This window comes from Triticum aestivum, chromosome 5D, assembly GCF_018294505.1.
Source record: "Triticum aestivum cultivar Chinese Spring chromosome 5D, IWGSC CS RefSeq v2.1, whole genome shotgun sequence".
Classification (NCBI taxonomy): Eukaryota; Viridiplantae; Streptophyta; class Magnoliopsida; order Poales; family Poaceae; genus Triticum; species Triticum aestivum.
In genome coordinates, this window is record NC_057808.1 from 518,623,192 (window position 1) to 518,645,209 (window position 22,018).

General features: G+C 50.3%; 1 pseudogene; it reads right to left on the bottom strand.

Annotated features, from left to right (window-relative positions):
* Positions 1–5,604: 5,604 nt before the first annotated feature.
* On the bottom strand, positions 5,605–7,253 carry LOC123125917 (putative UDP-rhamnose:rhamnosyltransferase 1; annotated as a pseudogene).
* Between the last annotated feature and the right edge of the window lie 14,765 nt (positions 7,254–22,018).

Here is a 22,018-nt window from a genome sequence, read left to right on the forward strand (position 1 = left end):
AGCATTATCACGCTCAAGACATTTTAAGCAAGGGGGCACAAACTCTTATTGAGTGGAACTGATCTGTTGAGCGAGAAGTGAATCATTTTCCTTTCGAAGATCTTCAAGAGATGCTCTCAGTTTCTCCAGATCTTGCTTCCTTTGACGGTAATCATAGGAAAGCTTCTCATGATTAGCTGAGAGGGTTTCATGACGACTTTCGAGTTCCTCGTACTTAACTCAGAGATTTTTTATGTCTTCGATTAAGGACTGAGTTCGATTCATTTCCTCGTCCAACATGTCATCGCTTTTATCTAGCAATTTTTGAATCTTTACCATAGCTGTTTGTTGCTCAGTTGCAATTTTAGCAAGAGTTTTATAGCTAGGTTTGGATTCACATTCAGAGTCATCTTCACTAGAGGTCTGAAAGGAAGCATCGCGTGAGTTTACCTTAGCACCTCTTGCCATGAAGTAGTAGGTAGGAGAAGAGTCATCGTCATCATTGGCTTCAGCATCGGCGACGTGACCATTGTCTTCAGTGTTGAAGATGGACTTGGCGATGAATGCCGAAGCTAGAGCCAGACTCGCAATGCCAGAATCAGACTCCTCTGACTCCACCTCCGCCTCCTCAGAAGCAGACTCCTCCTCTGAATCCATCTACTTGCCAATAAAAGCATGAGCCTTGCCAGATGAGCTCTTCTTGTAAGATGAAGACTTTGAGGTTTTCTTCTTCTTCTTTTCGTCAGAGTCATATTCCTTGCTCTTCTTATTTTTCTGGGCTTCCTTTTCCCATTGAGGACACCCAGATATGTAATGGCCTGGCTTCTTGCATTTGTGGCAAGTTCTCTTCTTGTAGTCACGAGTGGAAGCCTCAGCATTCTTGGAGCTGGACCTTGACGACTTTCCGAAGCGATTCTTCTTGGAGAACTTTTGGAATTTTCTCACAAGCATTGCAAGCTCTTTGCCTAAGTCTTCAGGATCATCAGAACTGCAGTCAGAGTCTTCAGATGAGGAAACAACCTTTGCCTTCAAAGCACGAGATTGGCCATAGTTATGAGCGTAGATATCTCTCTTCTCAGATAGCTGGGACTCATGTGTGTTGAGCCTCTCAAGTATGTCAGACAGATCAAGATCTTTGAAGTCAGGACATTCTTGGATCATCGGTGATAGGGTGTCAAATGAGCTGTCAAGTGATCTCAGTAGCTTCTTCACAACTTTAGGCTTAGTGATCTTAGTGGCGCCAAGTGCGCGAAGCTCATTTATGATATCAGTGAGATGGTCGAAGGTGAGCTGGACATTCTCATTGTCAAGCCTCTTGATGCGGTTGAAGAGATTGCGAAGCACATCAATTCTTGAATCTCTCTGAGTTGAAACGCCTTCATTGACCTTGGACAGCCAGCCCCAGACTTGCTTCGCGAATTCCAGTGCACTTACACGGCCATACTGCCCTTTGGTCAGGTGACCACTGATGATGTTCTTGGCAGTAGAATCCAGTTGTACGAATCTCTTGACATCAGCAGCGGTGACACCTTCACCGACATTGGGAACGCCAGTCTTGATGACATACCAGAGGTCGTTGTGAATGGCTTCAAGATGCATTCGCATCTTATTCTTCCAGTAGGGGTAATCAATGCCATCGAAGACGGGGCACGCAGCGGAGACCTTGATTTTCCCTGCAGTCGACATAGCTAAAACTCCAGGTGGTTAAACCAAATCACACAGAACAAGGGAGCACCTTGCTCTGGTACCAATTGAAAGTGCTAGTTATCGGCTAGAGGGGGGTGAATAGGCGATTTTTATGAAAGTCTTCAAGACAGACAAGCAAATAACACCTACACAATATGCAGTGGAAGATAAACTACACTAGCCTTGCCATAGTCAAAGAGACTGAATAGATTAAGCATGAAGACAAATAGTAGCTAGGTAGAACATATCGGAATTGGAAGATATTATGAAGCCAAATATGCAATAGGAGAGAATGTCTTCACGCAATGAAGTCAAACAGAGCAGAAGCTAAACTGTAAGTGAAGGGGTGAAGTGATTGAACCAGTTGCTTGACGAAGACAAGGATTTGGTAGACCAGTTCCAGTTGTTGTGACAACTGTATGTCTGGTTAGGGAGGCTGAGATTGAGCTTAGAAGACCACGTCTTCACCTTATTCCCCTTGAGCTAAGGTCACTTAGTCCTCGCTCAATCACTCGGGTAAGTCTTCAAGGTAGACTTCCAAACCTTCACAGACTTCATTCACCAGCAATTCACAATGACTCTTGGATCCTCATAACGCGACGCCTAACCGACTGGAAGATCACAATCTTCAAGTGTAATAAGTCTTCAGATCACGCGGACAGAAAGACTTCAGTGATGCCAAACACTCTTTGGGCTTTGGGTGTTTTGGGTTTTATCCTCGCAAGGATTCTCCCTCAAAGGCTTCAGAAGTGGGTTGCTCTCAAACGACAAAAGCTGTGCACTAACTCCGAGCAGCCACCAATTTATGGTGTAGGGGGTGGGCTATTTATAGCCAGGAGGCAACCCAACATGATTTGTCCGAAATGGCCCTGGGTCATTGGGGAACCGACACGTGTCCGACGGTCGGATTTCAAACACACGCGACAGCTTGACTTGGGCTACAAGTAAAGCTGACTTATCCAACTCACAATAAGATTTTCTCTCATTGTCTTCACTCAAAGACATAGGATTTGGGTTGAGCATCACATCAATTTTCTGACTTTGTTCACCTGGACCCCACTTGACAGTTCGGTGGTTCCTATGACTCAAGAAAGAAGAAAATGGAACTACGAAAGAAACTATGTCTTCGCACTCCATTGTCTTCAAGCGAATGTCTTCACACGTCATTATCTTCGACGTGAATGTCTTCACGAACCACCAATAACTTCAATGTCTTCATACATTTTTAGGGGTCATCTTTGATGGGTAAACCGAATCAATGGGGACTTCTACCTGTGTTCTCCTGTGAATCTTACAAACACATTAGTCCCTCAACCACGTTTGTCCTCAATACTCCAAAACCAACTAGGGATGGCACTAGATGCACTTATATCCATCAACCTCCGCACCAGATGTAACCGCGCATCCCATCGGTGTCCTACTAAAGATCTCCTGAACTGGATGCTTAGAGGGACAGACTGTAATATTGGAGCAACATAAGCCTCCTTACGCTGCACAATATTATACAGAGACGAATATTGTGTGGCTAAAGGCTCCTCCCCTAATAAAGTATCCTCCCAGAATCTAGTCGAGTACCATTTCCAATTATGAATTTAGTCCTATGGAAGAAAGATGCTTTCGTCCTCATCAGCCCCTTCCAAAAAGGTGAATCATTGGGTCTAACGGTAACCTGGGCCAAGGTTTTAGATTGCATGTACTTATTACGCAAAACCTGTACCCACGTAGCTTCGGTCTCCACCGAAAGTCTGTATTACCACTTGCTAAGTAGACATCTATTCTTTACCCCTTAGTTCTCAATCCTGAGTCCACCCTGGTCCTTCGGTCTACAAATAATATCCCACTTAGTTAGCCTGTGTTTTCTCTTTAATTCATCGCTTTGCCAGAAGAATTGTGACCGATAAAAGTCTAACCTTTTCCATACCCGTACGGGTACTTCAAAGAAAGACAGCAGGAACATCGACATACTTGTGAGTGCTGAATTTAGCAGCACCAGCCATCCACCATAAGACATAAGCTTACCCTTCCAACAGCTTAGTTTTTTTTCAAATCGATCTTCAATGCACTTCCACTCCTTGTTTGACAACTTGCGATGATGAATTGGTATGCCCAAATAGTTAAACAAAAGGGCACCTAGTTCACACCCGAACAATTGTCTATAAGCATCTTGTTCATCTTTGGCTCTCCCAAAATAGAACATTCACTTTTATTAAAATTGATCCTTAATCCTGACAATTGCTCAAACAAGCAAAGCACGAGCTTCATATTTCTAGCCTTTGCAAGATTATGTTCCATGAAAATAATAGTATCATCAACGTACTGTAGTATAGACACCCCACCATCTACAAGATGGGGTACTAATCCTCCTACTTGGCCATCCTCTTTAGCTCTACCTATCAAGATTGCCAACATATCTGCCACTATGTTGAATAAGATAGGTGACGTCGGGTCCCCCTGTTTGAGACCGTTTTGCGTATGGAAATAATGACAGATGTCATCATTTACTTTAATCCCTATGCTGCCTTTTTGTATAAATGAATCGACTTGTTTTCTTCATGAATCGTCAAATCCCTTCATATGTAAGGCCTGCTGGAGGAACGACCATTTAACCTTATCATACGCCTTCTCAAAATCCACCTTGAAGACCACCCCATCTAGTTTCTTCGAGTGGATTTCGTGAAGAGTTTCATGTAGGACGACAACACCCTCTAGTATGTGTCTTCCCGACATGAAAGCCGTCTGATTTGGTTGCACCACACTATGTGCAATCCGTGTCAGTTGGTTAGTGCCAACTTTGGTAAAAATCTTGAAGCTCATGTTAAGCAGACATATTGGTCTGAACAGCTCAATACGTACTGCATGCCTCCACCTTCCTTGGTAACAAAGTTAACGTTCGAAAGTTTAAGTGGAATAGTTGTACTTGACCATTAAAAAAATCATGGAACATTGGCAAGAGGCCGCCCTTAATGATATGCCAGCATTTCTTATTAAACTCTGCTGGGAAGCCATCCGGCCCAGGTGCTTTATTATTCTTCATCTGTGAAATCGCCTCTACCACCTCTTTCTCAGTAAATGGTGCGGATAGAATCTCATTCTCGCCTGTCCTGAGTTGAGGTACATCCCCCACCTTGTGCTCATCGAGGGACACAAAATTGTCCTCAGGAGCACCAAAAGTTGTTTATAGTAATTTGAGATGTACAACTTTAGATTCTCATGGCCTACAATTATACCCTCATCTTGCTCTAATTAGAGTACTCCCTCCATACCAACATACATTTTTGCACTTTAAATTAACATACCTTCAAAACAGCGGCGGAACTATGCACAGGCAAAACTATGCTATGGCCCGCCCAATCCATGGTTAAATCAGTAGGTGTCAAGGCAAAGTTAGCTCAAACAAGGTAAAATTTGCAGGGTTCCCTTTAGCTTAGCCAAATCTGACCCGCCCAACATACTGTCCCTAGCTCCCCACTGCTTCAAAACATCTTATATTCCTAAATGATAAGTGTCACACGTGTGGCACAAAGTAACCACACCCTGACATTTTTATAACTAAAATTGCCATCCGAAACAAACAAAACCCTCAAAAACCTGAAACTCGCCACCAAACAGAAAGTTGCCATCTTCGGGTAACTAAAATTGTCATAAAAAAAGGCCAGAGCGGAATTGCTTCGTGCCACATGTGTGGTATTTATTAATGTCTCTTATATTTTGGGTCTGTCTAGGACACATCTAGATGTAACATAGTTATGTCACATCTAAGCTGATGTCCACTTTATTTGTGGTCTATTTGTTGTTCTATTTTTTTTGTTTCTTGTTGATGAATTATATATTTGTGAGAGTTTAGATGTGACATCTTTAAAAAACATCTAGATGTGAATTAGACAAACTGTTTGATACAGAGATAGTAAATATAACAAAACTAAAATGCAGCAAGTCAAATATGAAATACATATCGTTTTTCCTCGTTCATGAAGTACAGGGTCTCAGCTAGAGGTCGAGATTTTTTCTGAAGAAAGGGTTCCCCGGCTCCCCCGCGATTTCCATTAACAGAAACCAGAGCTAGTGGTGGAGATTGCCTCGGCAGAACTGAAGCCGCCATCAGTTTGCAGCGTTTGCACTTGCTGCGGCGATCTGAGTTTCTGGACAAATTCGTCGATGTACCTATCGTGGAGATGCGTATCGGCTACGACCGCCTGCATCTTCGCCGCGCCTGCCACGAAGCTCCTCCTGGCCTCTTCGTCAACCATGACGGCCCGGACGGCGGTCGAGACGCCATGGCGGTCGAACGACCCGTCGTCCTCGTTCCTCGCCACCTGCAGCCCCACCTGCTTCGCCTCCATCTGCCGCGCGTTCGGCCCTTGGTCGCCGTAGATGGGCAGCATGACCAGAGGGTGCCCGAACAGGAGGCTCTCGATCAGCGAGTTCCGCCCGCAGTGCGTCAGGAACCCGCCCACGGCCGCGTGCGCCAGGATGTTCATCTGGGGCACCCACCCCGTGGTCACCAGGCCGCGGCCACTGGTGCGGTCCTGGAAACCGGGAGGGAGCATGTCGGCGCTGTCGTCGTCGGCGGCGCCGCTGGGAGCGTCGCCGCCAGTGGGAAGGACTCGGGTTCCCACTCGATGCAGCTCCGGATGGCCGCGACGGTGCACCTGTCTTTTGTCAAGTTAAAGCGCCGGATGATGGACATACCCGATATGCCATAGTTGTTGTAAGCCGGGTCCATCACCTCCTGCTCGTAACGGGGAAGATCACGTGCTCGGCCGTGCTCCGACGGCAGGTGGGGCGCGGTGGCGATCAACGCAGCGGTCGGGAGAAGCATCGCGCATGGCACCTGGTGCTCTAGGGCGGCGGCGGCTGCCCAGTGGTGGAAAGAGTCGGCGATGATCCAGTGAGGCCTCGTGGTCTCGTCGGCGCACGCGCCGGCCAGGAACTCCGCGAACGGCGCGGCGAGGCCGTCGAAGGCCTTCCAGTGGAGCTCGCGGTCGTCGTTGGTGGACTCGGCGCCGTCGGCGAGGCCGTCGACGCGCGGGAGAGGGAGCGCGACGAGCTCCACGCGCGGCTCCGCCGCGGGACGCAGCGGGAGCGGGAGGCGGGCGAGGTTGCGCGGCGTGGAGACATAGGACACGCGGTGGCCCCGCTCGGCGAGCCGTTCGGAGAGTTCCAGGTACGGGAGCAGGTGGCCGAATGCGAGCCACGGCACGATCACAATGCGCAGCGGCGACGATGAGGACCCGGCGTCCATGGCGAAGATCAGGAGCTAGCTAGCTCGTCGACTTGCCGGCCGGGGCGTGGCTAGAAGAACGGAGAGGTTAGCTTTGTGGTGCCCAGTGCTCTCCTCCGCTCACACCGTACTAATGGAGTATTTGAGCATAATTGGTTTGCTAATATTGGCAACATTAAGACTTGCCAACTATTGACAACTTTATGTGAGATGGGCAAAACAATTCATAACCAATCAAATAGTTGCCAATATTTGACATAATGTCAAACCTTAGCATGCTAATTTACGGCAGCAAACCAATTATGCTCTTTGTTTGTTGGCTCGGCATATAGCTATTGCCGATCGAGGTTTATACATTCCAGGTTCCTCTTCAATACGTAGGAGTGTGCAACTTGGCCTCACCGTACGTGTTCTGCACGCAAGTACATGCATGAATGGTCATTGGTCAATCTCTCCACGTGGACAAAGTTTAGAAATGGTTGTCAGAGTCTGGATCATGCGCATATAAATGAGACTGGATACGTGTCTTTTTTTCGTGGTGGATACGTGTCTTACGAGAGCACGTAACCCTTTTCCAGCTGCGCTATTTCAAGCCCCTAGGGTCGACCGGCTGGAGATGCTCTAATAATACAACTAGCTGCTGGCTATATGATATTGCCACGTTATATAGTCAACTTTATAGCCAACATGTATAATAGTGGGGAATAAATATGTACTACTTTGTTGATACATGACTCACCTCACTCTTTCACAAAGTACATACGAGCACGTGTTGCAGCTGGCTGTTAACTAGTAGGCTGCTTCTCTTCTCTCTTTTCCAATTCAGCAAAAATATAATATTTAAATCCATACAGCCCGCATAGATCACCTTATTATACTTGCTCTGAAAAGGAAGCGAGGTCTTTTAGAATAATCTGAATAGTACAAATGCCGTATGCTAATGAATGTCGAAATAGTCAAGTATGTTACTTTCACCAATATTGCCTTCGGAGGCCGAGCTTCATGGAGCTCGGTTTCGAAAAAAAAATCATATTTTTTACGTTTCAATTTTTTTTTTAAAATACAGATATACATGGAGGCATAACACATATATGTGTAAATTTTCAGGCAAAATACGTTAAAATGAGAGTTGTGCAAAAAAGACAAATCTAGGGCTTTTTAACACATAATACTATTCATCCTTCCAAGTCATGAATTTGTTTTTTTATACAGGTCGCATTTCAACGGATTTCATCCTGAAATTTTACAAACATACATATAACATCCTTATTTACTTGCATATTTTTTTTAGAATTTTTTGAAACCAAAAAGTTTGGATTTTGATTTTTTTTAAAAGCCTCAATGGAGGCCGAGAGCCAAACGTCTGTTCTCGTTACTTTCATTCTTGTACAGTCGTTAGACAGCACCGTATCCTAAACACCACGTGTGTGTTTTTTGTTCACTTCATTCTTACAAGGAAAATACTCTTATATAGACTTTTTAGATAATAAATCTATTAGGATAATTGGTTTTATATCCTTAGTTGTGTCCCCCTCGTCAGGACTACCCCTAGTTTCTGAAAACACATGGTCTTGCCCAATCCACTTTGGCGTCTTGTGCTTTTGCCCTTCGACGGTTTGATCGTCACTTTGAAAACTTCATAACTAATTCATACTAAATCAGAAAAATGCAAATAAGATACCAAAATGTTCGGAAAAACATCACATGTATGTCAATATCACTTGCATTCATGACAAAAGTGTTGGTAAGTGTCCATCCGAGTTTTAACTCTTATCATACCACCCTGAACAGCAAAATCTAAAAAAATTCAAAAAAAATTGATGGCAAAGAATGACAGATGTTTTAAGTGCTTGCCTAGTTTCATCAGGGAATGACATTCGTGGAAGTCGTGGCAAAAAAAATTTGCCACGACTTCCACGAATGTCATTCCCTGATGAAACTTTGGCAAGCACTTAAAACATTTATCATTCTTTGCCACCAATTTTATTTCTAGATTTTAGTGTTCATGGTGGTGTGATAAGAGGTAAAACTCGGATGGGCACTTACCAAAACTTTTGTCATGAATGCAACTGACATTGACATACAGGTGATGTTTTTTCGAACATTTTGGTATCTTATTTGTCTTTTTATGACTTAGTATGAATTAGTTATGACGTTTTCAAAGTGGCGGTTTGTCGGGGAAAATATACAGGGGTATATGTTTTCCCCTGACTCATGCACGGACAAGCCAAGGCCGAGCCAGGATGCGCAAGGGACCAAGAGATTCGAAGGACCAACATGCAGATAAAGGGACCAAGATCAAGCCAGAGAAGTAGGATATCGTCAAGAGAAGGGCCTCTTTTGCCAGGCAAGCGAGCCCGGCAAGGGGCGAGGCCACCCCCAGAAGCAGACAGCCAAGGCGTTCCGGCAGGGCCTGCCGGGACACACTGAGGCAAAACCACCTCACCAACCACTCCACCACGACCCACGTCGTCGATCAGTGTGGTGTCAAGCCGCAGAGTGACTAAGTGGCAGCCATTCGCCACATGGCAGCCTCTCCCTACAGGAAAAACTCACGGATGACACCCGTCCTGCGACGTGTCAAGCGAATAGACGTGGAGCTGGCAAGATAGCCCGGCAAGCCTTGTCGCAACCAATGATCTGACGTTAAGCGGTGCATTTAATGCGCCCTGTCAGCCCGCAGAGTTAGGTATGATAGCATTGTTTGCTATCTTATCAGCGTGTAATGACTACTTTGCCATTGTGGTAACCCCTTAATCTATAAAAGGAGGCCCATGGCAACCATAGAAACGGTTAGAAGGTTGGATAACTCACACCCCATACACGCGTAGCCACTGCCGCCCTGAGGCAAGCCTTGCCGGCAAGTGTACTACGCTCCACCACCACCTTTCCACCATCAATCCACCAAAGTAGGAGTAGGGTTTAACGCCTCGCGATGGCCCAAACCTGGGTAAAAATGCCCGTGTGATCTCTGTCATGCTGCCCCACGCTCGTCTGCTCTTTGTGCCACGCGACGTCCCCCTGCCGAACCAGCAAGGGGCCTCGTGGTCCCATAGGTGGCCGTGGTTTCCCGCGACATCTTTGGCGCGCCAGGTAGGGGCGCACGCTTGCGCGAACCTGAAGGCGGGTGCAGCGTGCTTTGCCCATGGTCGCCCGCTTGAAGCCTCTGGCGTTCGCGGCGCCCACGAAGATACAGAAACAAAGCGGGGCCATCCCCGCGCCATTTTATTGGTCTCCACGCATCGCCGTAGCCACGGTTACGGCGAAGATCGCCGCTGCTGGCGATAGACCCGTCCTGGCGGCCCGTATGGCATACCCACCATTCGGGCGCCGTTCGGAGAAAGGGCACGAGACATGTGGGTGCGGGCTCCCTCCATCCCACCCTTCGTCAGCAGTCGAATTGCTTTAACCCCGGCGTCGGCGATGTCGACGATTACCGCGTGACGCTCGGTCTAGTATTTCCCCTATTTTGGGTAATCCTGTGCGAAGCGCTGGTATGAGTCCGTCGATAGATGCCCTGGCAAGCATACTTCGGCAAGGCTGCCTGCATCGGCATGACCCATGCATTGGCAGCCGCCGGACTAACTCAAAAGGAAAGGAGAAAAAGGAAGGAGGACCAGAGAAGCCCGACACTATGCCCCGATGCCCGCCAGCCACAAGGAATGCATATCGGTCCCTGCCGGGAATGAAGAAACCACCTGGTTGTCTTCTGCTCCTCCGGGTGCCGCAGGCGCACCAGACGCGCGCGGCCCGACAGAGGAGAAAGAAGCTCAAAACGAAAGCTAAGTTTACGTTATCACTTCTTATTGATACATTTCATATTTTTGCAGTCGTTTATCCCATAACTCTAGTAAGCGTTCATATTGTGAAAACCCTGTTGTGATGGAACCTTGGCTAGTTTCTTTGGTCGCACCATCGTCCTGTCCAGAGCCATGCTCGCAGGTCGAGAGGCTGCATCGAGAACTACCTGGGATAAACCTGCTGGGACGCATCCATGCCAAGATGACTGATAAGGGTCGGACCCTTACGATAATCGCGGCAATATGATACCGGCAGGCATTTAGTGCATACATAGGGATTGATCATACGAACGCAAACATATAGGGCTCAAAGGGATAAACACGCATTTAAAATCCAGCTAGGGATATCAGTTTCACGCAAACACTAAAAATAGAATGGCTAAACGCAAAATGTATGTCATGTTTCATTACACGGCAACGCGGAAGCAACAGCGGCCCGATACTTGGCCTGATGGCCGGATGGAGCGGTTCAAACATGGAGAACCCTGTCGGCCCGTGGCGCAGCTTTCTCCTTGGCGGCTGCGACATCGGCACCCACCGGCGGCTTCTTGAATCCGTCGTGAAGGTCGAGGTCTGGATGGTGGCAGGCGATATTGCTCAAGACCATGTAGAGGGCGTCACGGGCAAGCTTCCGGGACTCGGTCGCAAAGCGCTCGGCCCTCCCCTCTTCATGCACTTGCAGCTTCTCGATCAGCTCGTTGAAGAAGAGTCCCAGCTTGACGGTTGGGACCTCTTGCTTGCTAACCGAGAAGACTGGGCCGTCCATGCCCATCACCACAGCCTGAGCACCAAGACGCTCGGCCATGTTGATCAGGCTCTTGGTCTAGAGGTTACCCAGATCGACTTGATTCTTCAGCCTGTCCTCTGCATCTTGCCGGAGACGCCGGGCGGTGTCCAAATCCTTGGACAGCAACTGCTGGTGGGACTCAAGGGACTCCGCCGAACGCTCCAATGTGTCGATCCTTGCCTTCATGTCCGAGATGTTGCCATTGGCAGTCTCAAGGCTCTGGGTCTTGGAGGAGAGTTGCGACTGCACATCAGCCAAGTGGATCTCTGCCTGCCGTGCCCCCTCTTTGAGTGCCTCCACCTCCTTGCCGCCCCTGGCTAGATCCTCATTCAGCTTAGCCACCTACCGGTCAAGGTCAGTCTTGGCGGCAGATGCGGCATCCAGATCTTCAGTAAGCTTCTTTAGCTGAGCATCATGGTCAGCGGCGAGGGCGTCTAGGGCGGCTCCGTGCTTGTCCTCCAGTTCCTTGGTGCGCTGCCGCACAAGAACCTCCAAATCCTCATCCTTGGCACGGAGAGTGGCTTTGAGTTTCTCCTCTCGGAGGGCGATCTCTCGCTCTCTGGCATCCAGAGATGCCTTGTGGTCCGCCAGACGCGCCTCCCGAGCCATGACATCTCCCTCGTCATCAGGAGCATCTCTTGCTGCCACATAAGCACCTTGAACTGCTTGTCGTTCCATTCACGCAGCTCCAGACACTTGTCCTTTAGCTTCTGGTCCACCTTGTTGGCAGACTCACGCCGCTCCTTGAGCGCTTGCCACTTCTGGTTGTGCCGGGTCTGCATCTCCTTAACGCCCTCGCCATGGATTCCATGAAGGATAGGTCCGTGGCGACGGCGGTTGAGTCATCGGCCTCTCCAGCTCCCTGATAAAGCGGAGCCAAGAGGCGTTCAAGCTCTTCATCAAGCTCAGCGCCCGTCGACGGGGACAAGCTGGGAGTTCCAGCTCCGGGCGGCGGCAGCACCATGGCCAGCGTGGTCGAGGATGACAGGGTCTCGTCAACGGTCCCGATGGAGGGGAGTGGGTCCGTAGTCTGGAGAGGGATTTTCACATCGACGACCACTCCCTCTACCGGGACGTCCCCCGAAGAATGCTCCATTATCGCCAAGGAGCCATGTGCATCCCCGGCAGCAAGATCCTGTCCCTCAGCAGCAGCAATCTCTACGGCCTCATCCGCGGCAGCCCTTCCTATGTCAGCCACCACCTCCAGCAGCTCTAGTTCCTCGGCTGGAGGGGCTGCACATGAAAAGGCCAGTAAATAACGAAGAAGCGGAAGTCTTAAGCGAATAAAGAAATCAAGAGAAGCAATCAGAGCAAGAAAGAAAAGAAGGAATAAGTGAAGTACCTGGGGAAGTCTGCCGGGCAGGAACTTCTGTTTCCTCGGCAGCAGCTGTTGCCGGGCCGTGGACTTCGCCCTCTGCCATGGTGGTCCCGGCGGCCTTCTGCACAGCTTCATCTGCGGAAGGTTCCATGGGGGTCTCTTTGGCTCGGGCGGCGGGGGGAGTATGCCCTTCAGGGAGGGGCTCGCCCTCCGTCGTATCACCTCCTCCTCCGCCTGGGGGGACAGGGAGGCCGTCCCCGTCACCTCTCGAGCCGAGGGCTGAACTGGGGGCTCGGCACGAGATCCTCTACGTCGACCCCCGCCAAGGCCGGGCTCTCTGCGCCCTTCAACGACCCAAGACACCGGAGCCTCTTTTGGGAACGGTGGACGAGGGTTTCCGTGTCCTCCTCCACTTCCCTGCTGGTAACAAAAAAAGCAAGAGGTCAGTCAACAAAAATAATTAGATATGCACAAGCTATCCACGCAAGGAAAAATCCTCCTTACTCTTCTTCGATGAGCATGGAGTTCAAGTTGAACTCCATGGGAGGTGGAGACTCCCACCCTCTCTTTAGAGATGGAAGGGCATAACTCCACGGCGGCTTCGGTGCTTGCCATGGCGCCAGGAGCTCTCGGGAAGACGAGCTCTGTGAGGAGCTCGAGCCGGAGCGGGGGCTGGGCTCCGCCTCTACGCCCGCTGGCTGCTTGGCGGAGGAGGCCTTGGTCTGGGCGAGATGGGGAGATTGGCGGCATGCCACCTCACCCTTGGTGGCCTTGGTGGTGGTCTTCTTCACCCTCTTGGCGGCTGGCATTGGGTTGGAGGCCGCCGCCCCTCGGGTAGCAGCACGCCTGCGGGTGCGCTGGTCTGGGTCCGGCTCGGGAGCTTGCGGCCCAGCCGCGAGCCACTCCTCGAACCCCGCCACCTCGCCGACATCCTCCTCCTCCTGAAGCTCCGTTGCTGCCGCGGCTAGAGCCTCTAGCCCGCCAAAGTTATCCCCGGCAAGCTCTTCCCCGGCAGCCCCTTCTGTAGTTTGCACCTCACTGCCGCCATGGGAAGAACTCCTGTCCTCAGCTTTCCCCTTGCCCTTCCCATCCTTTGCAGCCTTCTCCATCTACGCGAGGTGGGCGGCCTTGTCCTCCTCGACCCTCTTCAAAATATACGCCACCTTCATAGAGGAGGTGCGTTTATAAATTCCAGTTTCAGTCCTAGTGGCCCTCTCCACTAGGGTGCTCGACCACTGGAGCTCTTCATCCAGAGTGGGTAGCTGCCAGGTGCTCGCTACCCTTTCGGCATTGCAGTCTGGCATCCATTTCAGTATCTGGTCTCGGGCAGAATTGATGTTCAGAGGGATGACGGTTGCCGGGAGCTTGAACAACTCGAGGCGACCAAATAGTTGGTCGCACAACCAGCCATGGTCGTAAACTGATAGGTTGTTGGCCAACCCCGGGAGCAGCCTCATCCTATCCGCAGCGTCCCCATACAGCCACACGGGCCTGCCCCTTTCCCGCAGGGGCGAGATGCGACGGAGGAGAAAGTCTGCCCCCACATGTTCGATGGTTAACCCGACAGTCTTCAAACGGGTAATCCTATTGATTGCTAGGCGCAGCCTATCCTCAGTGAGGCCTTTGGCGCTCCAATCCTTGCCACGCTCGACACATTCCTTCCGGGCTTTGCAGAACTCGGGGGCTTCCTTATCTTGGATCCGGCACCAATCCCCTCTTCATTCGTCCCACCTCTCGCGCTGGTACCCAGGGAGGTAATCCCAGATCTTCCTCGCCACGCGCGGCAACCAGCTAATGATTCCGGAGCGGTGAACTTTGCTCTCCACCTGCAGCAGAAAGTAATGCCGGAACAGAACATTGGGCCTGACTCCGATGAAGTTCTCACACAAATGCGCAAAAATGGCCATGGTCGCCATTGCATTTGGCGTGAAGTGGAGGAGGTGGAACCCATATATATCCATGATTGCCTCGAAGAACTCAGAGAAGGGGGGACAGAGGCCGTAGATGAAGTAAGCATAGAAGAATCGATATGAATCCAGCGGATCTTCCTTCCCCGCCGCATAAACTACGGGCGATCCATGCACTTTTTCGATGGGCCTCCCCCACAGATACCCATACCTCGCTTGAAGGACTGGGCCACTCAAGGTTGACGGGATGAAGACAACATCTCCACGTCGTTTCTTGTTCAGCTCCGCCACTCTCTTGCTCTCTTCTGCGGCGGCTTCCTTTGCCACGGTCGTCTGCTTGCCCCTCTCTGCGGGTTTCTTCCTCATTCCCTTGGCAGCGGTGCGAAAGGAGGAAGGGATTCGGTGGAAAGGGGTGGCTGTGAGCGAGAGAAAGAGGAAGGGGGAACCATCAATTGGCTTGCGGAAGAAGATGATGAGGGAGAGGGGCGAGCAACAGGTGAACCGTGTCGCTCCGCTTTTTCCCTGTTTTTAAGGGGGAAGTGCGGAACAGAGGCGCGATGCTTCAGAAAGTTACCGTTTTACTCCAACCGCAATGGTCCCACGACCCCACGACGCGCAGTAATTGCATGAAGTGGACGTTGGATCGACTAGTCGCCATAGCAAACCGGCATGCACAGTTCTCTCTTGCCATGTGTTTGCGCACTGTTTGGGGCCTAACCCAACATGCCACGCAACACGTGTGGCTCAGGCCTGGGGGCTTATGTCGGGGGAAATATACAGGGGTATATGTTTTCCCCTGACTTATGCACGGACAAGCCAAGGCCGAGCCAAGATGCGCAAGGGACCAAGAGATTTGAAGGACCAACCTGTGGATCAAAGGGACCAAGATCAAGCTAGAGAATCAGGATATCATCAAGAGAAGGGGTGAGTGTCGGTGTCAAAACCGACAGATCTCGGGTAGGGGCTCTCGAACTGTGCGTCTGAGGATCGAAGGTAACAGGAGACATGGACATGATGTTTACCCAAGCTCGGGCCCTCTTAATGGAGGTAATACCCTACTTCCTGCTTGATTGACTTTGATGGGTATAGGGGTTACAAGGTTGATCTACCTCGAGATCGTAATGGCTAAACCCTAGATGTCTAGCCTGTATGATTATGATTGGCTCTACGGACTAAACCCTCCGGTTTATATAGACACCGGAGGGGACTAGGGTTGTATAGGGTCGGTTTACAGAGGAAGGAAACTACACATCCGGACGCCAAGCTTGCCATCCACGCAAAGGAGAGTCCCATCCGGACACGGGGGAAGCCCTCCGATCTTGTATCTTCACGGCCCACCAGTCCGGCCCATATCACATAGCCCGGACGCCCGAGGACCCCTTAGTGCAGGATTCCCTCAATAGCCCCTGAACCAGGCTTCAACGATGATGTGTCCGGCATGCAGATTGTCTTCGGCGTTGCAAGGCGGGTTCCTCCTCCGAATACTCCAAAGTAGTCTTCCGAACACGAGAACTGTATCCGGCTCCGTTTAACAATTACAACCCACAACTGCAAGAGCATAATACTTTAATCAAAAGCCATGGTATGTCTTTACTGACCGCTTTACTGGTGAGACGTTATGTCTGGCCACTTCATTATTTCGAATAGTTTTTCGACCTCCCATTTCAAGTTTCGAGACGCAACCTCCGGTGACACGTCTTGTCAAAGCAGAGATCATGTCCCCTTATTACGGGATTCTCATCAATGAGGGCTTGGGTAATCCAACCGTGCCATCCGCACGACCCCCTGGGAATATGCAAATTTTAAGGCCGGGGGGCGCTTGATATTCACTGCCTTTATAAGAGGATAAGGATCCACCTTTTTACCCCATGCCTTCTTCCTCCTCATCCCATCCGTCCTCGGGCTCCAGCGCCCAAGCTTCAATCCTTTCCGTCCCCAACAAACACTCCAGCCATGTCCGGATCTGGAGCACAAGGAAAGTGGATGGCCTCCTCCGTCACGGAGGGGAACATCAAGGAACTCCGGGAAGCGGGGTACCTAGCCAAGGAAATCGCCCACCGGCTTCCTGCCAAAAAGCAGATCATCCCCACTCCGGAGCCCAATGAGAGGGTAGTATTCGTCCCCCATTTCCTTCGTCGACTAGGCTTTCCCCTCCATCCTTTCGTCCGCTGTCTCATGTTTTACTACGGGCTAGATTTCCATGATCTAGCCCCGAATTCCTTCCTCAACATTTCGGCGTTCATCGTCATGTCCGAGGCATTCCTCCGCATTCCCCCCCCCCCCCACTTCGGCCTATGGCTCAAGGTCTTGAATGTGAAGCCGAAAGTGGTTGAGGGTCAACACGCGGAGTGCGGAGGCGCCATGGTGAGCAAGCTTCCCAACGTCACCTGGCCCAAGGGTACCTTCGTGGAGACCGTGAAGGGATGGCAACAGGAGTGGTTCTATATCACGGAACCCCGTGAGTCCACATGGGCTGCCCCTCCTGAGTTCAAGTCCGGGCCTCCAATGCGGCTTACATCATGGCTCAACAAGGGCCTGGACTGGGCGTCGTCCGACGAGGTGATGACGCTGCAGAAGCGCGTCAAGAGTATGATGGACAAGAACACCAGTCTTGCCGGCGTGATCCAGGTGATGCTTTTTCGCCGGATTCTCCCCTGCCAACGCCGGGCTCAACACATGTGGGAGTTCGATCCGGCCAATCACTGGACCCTGCAGCAGTTCTTCGGCACAACACACGAAGACATATGGAAGCTGCTTTTCAAGGCCCAAAAGTCGTGGCCAAAAACGACCGAAGACCTCGGCCTCGACTGCACTGATTCGGCCACTCCCGTAAGTTTTCTAATAACCTTAATTTGTAGATCCAAGGATTATACTAAGCTTTCAATTCTTCCCACAGGGCTGGACGAAGAAGGCGGAGCGGATTCACTGTCCGGCTTCATTACCTGAAGACCCAACCATTCCTCTGTTAATGAGGATGCTAGTTCCGGCGCCGTATCAGGCGTTGGAAAAGAAGGCCAAGAAGAAGGGCAAGGAGGCCAAAGGTGGCCTCCGCTGTAAAGGCGCTTCAAACATAGTGTCTGAAGATACCGAAACTTGCTCCTCTCATGACGAAGATGAAGAGGAGGAGGAAGAGAGCAATTCTCCCCTTAACGGGGGAAAGAAGAAAAGGGCGGCTTCCGTGGATCTAGAGGCGGAGGCGTCCAAGAAGGGGAGACTCTCCCTTTCGGGCGATTCTGATTCAGACGCCGATGCCATCCCCGAGTGGTGCCCCAGGCAGAAGCCCCTTGCCGGATCGTAAGTATCCAAAGACACCGTACATATATCCGACTTTTCGCCTTATGGTTCTAACATATTGAATTGCGTGCTATAGTCCGGGGCATGATATACCCCACCGATCATCATCTTCTGGGAATTCGCTGGGTCCGAACATGATGGAGAGTGAATCGCCTCCGTCGGCCTCCCCTCCCACTGCTACGGACAACACCGAAGTGTTGTCCTGAAGGACCCTTCCAGGCCATGGAGAGGTGCGGGAAGCCGTCAAGGTGGCGCCAGAGGGTAATACCTCTGCTGCCGAAAACATGGGGGAACCAACCCCCATGGAGACTTGCGACGGGGGCCATGCCCAATTCGGCCCCCAACCGAATGTCATTCCGGAGACCCGCACAGCTCCAGAATCAGGTGAGCAGCCTCCTTTGAAGGAAGAGGGTGCGTCAACTCCACCGGCGTCCTTTGTCAATCTGGAGGCACCGGGCACTCTGGTGGAAGCGCTTCAGAGCGCCTCCATTGTGGAGGAACATCGTGCCCTTATGGGTACGGTGGTTGAAAAGGTTCGGTCCGCTAAAAACGGATTGAGCGAGGCCTATACTAGCCTTCTGACAGGCTTTGAGGTATGTGATGTAATACTTTTTAGCTATATAAAAGGAATGCCTGTGTATAGATAGTAGCCCCTAAGACTCTGTTCGGTGTTCGCAAAGAAAGGCCGAACAGAGGATCGAATAGTTCTCGCAGGAGATTAACATACATGTCTATTTGAACAAATAGGCTTAGATGTTGGTGGCCACCTCCCATGCCGCCGAAGTGTCCGAACTGAAGTGGAAATTAGAGGAAAAGCAAGGTATGTGATACCGAAACATATCTGAAATGATATGAGCTCTGATTTGTTATCTGAATGAGTTTTATGATTATACGGATAGCTGACGCGTCTGAGGTTGAGACCCTCCAGAGTGCGCTAGCAGAAGCCAAGAAAGAGGTGGAGGAGGAACGAGCCACCTACCGAAAACATGAATCAAGGGTGCAGGAAGTCCAGCAAGAGCTCAAGGATGCCATCAGCAAATGTGAATCCTTGGAGCGCAAGATTTCGGATCAAGATTCCGAACTTGCTAAGGCCCTCCAAAGCGCGAAGGAAGCCCGGGTTGAAGCCCAAGGCGCCCGCCGGGAGATCCAAGAGGCTAAGAAGATCACAGCGGGTAAGGCCTTTAATATGCAGAGCAAATTTGTAAGGAGAAGGTACATCTTACTGACCCGCGTTTGGTGTTCTCCAGGAGCATTGGTGGATCTACCCCGGAGTATTGCTGATGCTACGGAGTTCTTCCGAGCCGAAGAGAGGAGATCAACGGAGAAGCTGTTCTAGTCATAGTACCTTGTGCCAGAGCATCCAGTGGCCTTCAGTGATCAGCTGAAGCAGTTGACCGAACTGCATAGGGTGGCCGAATTGGCCATGAAGGATGTTATAGTCCGTCTTTGGCCAGCCGAACCCATACCCAGCAGTTATTTTGGGCTCGTGAAGCGGCTAGTTAGTGCCTGCCCCCGGCTTGATGCCATAAAGCGGTCGGTCTCCATCGAAGGTGCCCGGATGGCCTTCGCCCGTGTCAAGGTGCAGTGGGCGAAGATGAATGTCGTCAAGCTTGCAACCGAGGGACCGCCCGCAGGCAAGGAGCACCGCACGCCGGAGCGGTATTTTGATGACGTCCTGGAAGGATCCCGCATTGTAGAGGGCCAGTGTTCGAAGGACATTATTTTTGAATGAATGTATCCATGATGCCCGAAATTTGTATTACGAAACAAGGCTTATGTATAATATGTTGCTTGTTTTACCTCAAATTCTTTTCCTCATGTGCGGCCGTTTACGATATCTGAGAGTTGGCCAGTCGTCGGCTTCAGCCCCCACATAGGTAGTACGGGGGGTGTTCGGAATAGCACCTGAACACACTTGACCCAACGACTTGGTCCTTGAAGGAGGTGTTAGTGCAGCGAACCGAGCAATCAGACTATGTGGCTTTATCACTCTCACTTAGCCATAGGAGTTTGACAATGAGATTGTAGGCGCAGCCCCTGGTATTATTCGATTATGCGAACTTGGGTGTTGTAGACGCCTAACCGAGTGAAGACCGGTCCTTCGCATAATACGGAAAAAATTGCAAGATATTTATAATTAGTCGCCGAATAGCTGACCAGCTCTCGCCGCACCATGACAGTCTGTTTTCGGCTTTCTCTACTGAGGTGTTTATCCGGATGAACCAGAAACACAATCGCAGTAGTTCTCCCTTTACTACCTTAGCCGAACGAGCGGAACGTAAGGCAGTAACCACTGGAGCCGGGCAACCTAACTATTGACCAAAGACATGATTCAGATTTGATGCATATAATGCTATATTCGTGACGCCGAATTGTACTATAAAAGTGTTCGGACTTTATTTTATGTACGTGGCTGAATGGAGCCCCTGGAGATTTAAGTCGTACCGAGGTGTACATGGCAATTGGACGAAAAAGAGGGAAGATAGATTAGGAAATAAGCCTGTACCAAATAGGTTGGGCGAAACTGTTTCCATTATAGTCTGATTGATACGTCAAAACTTATTTGTACAAATAATGCGATAAGCATCGAGGCTATTTTACATGCCAAGCACAAGGGAAAGCTGTGTACAGTCCTAAAAAGGAAGAGGTGATCTTTAAAGATCCTTTAGATACTCTGCCGCACGTCTACGCTGCTTTTCTCCTTGGTGTATTATCCTTCGAAAGGATCAACGATCGGGTTTTCATGAGGGCCCTGGAAAAAGGGCCCTTGGTACTGTCGAAAGGTGATGTGTGTTTTAAGGAACCTAAAAAAAAGAAAAAAGAGGATATGCGTGTCCAGATAGGGTCGAGCCGTATTGTGGACTTTATCTTTAATATGCCTCCATCTTTGCCCATGGTATCTTTAGTGCGTAGTTATGTACGCGTGGTACATATATGCCGCAATTCGGTTGGGGCTGACACGGAGGCCGAATTGCTAATCGAGCTCCTGACGAGCTGGACTGTCGTTCTGCATGGTAGTCCGGACTCGTTTGACAGTGTCCGGGGGTTTGACTGCCGATGTAGTATTTGGCTTGATAAGGCTGCCCTGTACCTCCGCTGCAAGGGCCGCAGTGTGCTCTTCAGTGCGGAGGGAGCGCTCCATGTTTCCATTGACTGTTATAACACCGCGTGGTCCGGGCATCTTGAGTTTGAGATAGGCATAGTGCGGGATGGCATTGAAGCAAGCGAACGCGGTTTGTCCGAGCAGTGCATGATAGCCACTGCGGAAAGGGACGATGTTGAAGATCAAGTCTTCGCTTTGGAAGTTGTCTGGCGAGCCGAAGACGACTTCCAATGTGATTGAGCCCGTGCAGCGGGCCTCTACACCAGGTATGACTCCTTTAAAGGTAGTTTTGGTGGGTTTGATTCTTGACGAATCAATACCCATTTTGCGCACTGTGTCCTGATAGAGTAGGTTAAGACTGATGCCGCCATCCATAAGGACTCGCGTAAGGTGGAATCCGTCGATGATTGGATCGAGGACCAGAGTTGTCGAACCTCCATGGCGGATACTGGTTGGGTGGTCCTTTCGATCGAAGGTGATCGGACAAGCCGACCATGCGTTGAATTTTGGGGCGACCGGCCCTATGGCGTAGACGTCCCTTAATGCGCGCTTGTGCTCCTGCTTAGGGATATGTGTGACATATATCATATTTACCGTTTTTACCTCGGGGGGGGGGGGATTTCTTCTGTCCCCCTGTGTTCGGTGGGCGAGGCTCTTCGTCATCGTCCTTGTTGGGCGTCCTTTCCCTTTGTGTTCGGCGTTGAGCTTACCGGCTTGTTCAAAGACCCAACAATTTCTGTTGGTATGATTGGCAGGCTTATTGGGGGTGTCGTGAATCTGGCAAGGCCGATTGAGTATTCTGTCCAAACTGGATGGATCATCTCTGTTTCCTTTGAATGGCTTCTTCTGTTGACTGGATTTAGAGCCACTGAATCCGGCGTTGACCGCCGTGTCTTCGGTACTTTCATTGTTGATTTGACACT